Below are 2,363 nucleotides of genomic sequence, written 5' to 3' on the forward strand. Positions count from 1 at the left end.
AAACTTTGTTGGTTTTAAAGGTGCCACTGGACTCAAACTTTGCTCTGTTGCTTCAGACCAACACGGCTACCCACCTGAATAGACATATTTAACTTTGTTCAGCCTAGTTACCATAACTCAATTAAATACATTTCCACCAGTGTTTTCTGTAGTAGAGTATTACCATGGGGATGGGCCATGGCTCAGCGGCAGAGCAGCTGTCCTGAATTGAGAAGGAAAGTCCCTGGTTCAGTCCCTGGCTTCTCCACCTAAGGGGATCGAGTAGCAGGTGATACAAAAGACCTCTGCCTGAGACCTTGGAGAGCTGCTGCCAGTTAGAGTAAACAATGCTGGCTGAGATGGACTTCTTCTTCTTCTTGTATGGCATTGTGTGTAGCATATGGCTCAAAAATGATGGTCACAGTCACAGAACAGACCGAAAAAAGAAGAAACTGTGGGGTAACTGCACTAGAAAATATTTAAATAATGATCACAAAATTTAAACAAAAATCTGCATATATAAATGCACAGAGGCAGTTGAAAATGGTGACATTGACGATGATCTCCGGAATGTTCTACCGTTTCGATACTATTCTTCTTCCGAATGTGGATGAAAGCAGCGACTCTTGATGTGTTATTTCAACAGGTACGTATCAACAATTTCATTAATTTTCACCGATGTATCATAACATAGCTCCAAGAGATTCTCTGAAAGAATGTTCCTAGGGCAAAGTGCTTGTATCATGCCTTCAAAGCACTTTGCCCTAGGAACATTCTTTGCCCTGGGAACCAAGACCCTTGGCCCAGACAGGACGGTATCTGTAAGCACTGCAGAAGCAGCGTGGGAAATACGAGCAGGGCTGAACTCCAGCAAACAGAGGGAGAAGATGGTACAGGTTTCAAGAGGATGGAAGTGATTGGTCCAGATCTGGATATAGACGGAAAAGCCCACTGTAGTATAGGAGACTAGGGCCTAGACTTTCCATAGGGCATCAAATAATCTAGAGGCTGCGTTAAACATGCTAGTTTCCCCACTGAAACTACTCCGAAATAAATTCCACAGATTTCAGTGGCACTCGTTCCCTGGCAAATCTGCAGGATTGCAGTCAAGAGCACTTAACTGATCCCCAGACCCTAAAACTCAGGCACAATCCACTGGGGAGGTTCTCACACACAAGCTCCAATTAAGTGAATGGGAATTCTGCAAGAGCACAGCTCTCCTTTGGACCCAACCAACAGAAGGAAGTTGGGAGTTCTTCTGCAAAGGCAACAAAACTGAAATGGCAGCAGCCCTCCGTTTCTTGGCCTCCCTCCCTCCTGGGGGCACTCTACTCTGGAGCTATTAGCACCAAAACCAGAAAACAGCCAAGGTCCCCTTTGCAGGGTGGAGTCCCTGAGTCTGGGCATGTGTGGTTGGCGGTGGTTCAAAGCTTATGATGGGGGTGCAGAGGTTTTAAAGTGTCATCAGCATTTGCGGTTGGATTTGCAAATAAGGGACTGGGAGGTGGGAACCAACTTCAGCCTTGTGTGTAGGCACAGGTCAGTTAGAGAACTATCTGTCAATGCTGTAGGACGTGGCCTTGGGTCCTTCCCTCCCAGTCACCAGTCTTATACAACTCAGGGTGTGTGACGAGGTGTTTCTGTAAGTGGAAAAGGTGGCAGGGGCATCCTGTTTGGTTTGGTTTGAAGTTCTATGCCGGTTCCAGCTCCTGTGCTGCCGCCTTATGACTAACCCACTGTGTGACTTGCGCACTGGCACAGTGAACGTGATGCTGGCAAGCAGACACCACAACAGATTCCCTCCCTGATTGGCACAGCCCGCCCAAATGCTGTGATGAACCCGTCAACAAATAGCACACCCCAATGTGCACCTGACATGCCGGTGTCCCGTTGGTGCGCCAAGAGGATTGACACGCAGAATGATGTTCATCTAGTGAGAGTTTTATACGTGAGTTCTGTATAAGTTGCAAGTGACTTATGGCAGAGACCCCAGCAAGGGGCTTTCAAGGCAAGTGAGAAGCAGCAGAGTGGTTGGCCATTGCCTTCCCCTGCAGAGCCTTCCTTGCTGGTCTCATATACCATGCTGCTTTCCCTCCCCCCTACACACACACACACGCACGCACATATGGTAAATATATATTACACACATATATGTGAATGATTCATAACATTCTGACATGCATAGTCAGTGTATGAAAACTCCCCACCTTCTGTATGCCAATTCTCACACGCCTCCCTTCACACATGCCTGTATGTACAACATGGTGTTTGCCAAATTGCAGAACTGACCCCAGCAATAAATCCTTGGACTCACTCCTTGTTATGCTGACCAGCCTCCATCTAGCATCTCATCCCAATGACAGGAAATTGATAACCAGCAGAGT

Source organism: Gekko japonicus, unplaced genomic scaffold (genome assembly GCF_001447785.1).
Source record: "Gekko japonicus isolate JY-2015 unplaced genomic scaffold, Gekko_japonicus_V1.1 scaffold923, whole genome shotgun sequence".
Taxonomy (NCBI): Eukaryota; Metazoa; Chordata; class Lepidosauria; order Squamata; family Gekkonidae; genus Gekko; species Gekko japonicus.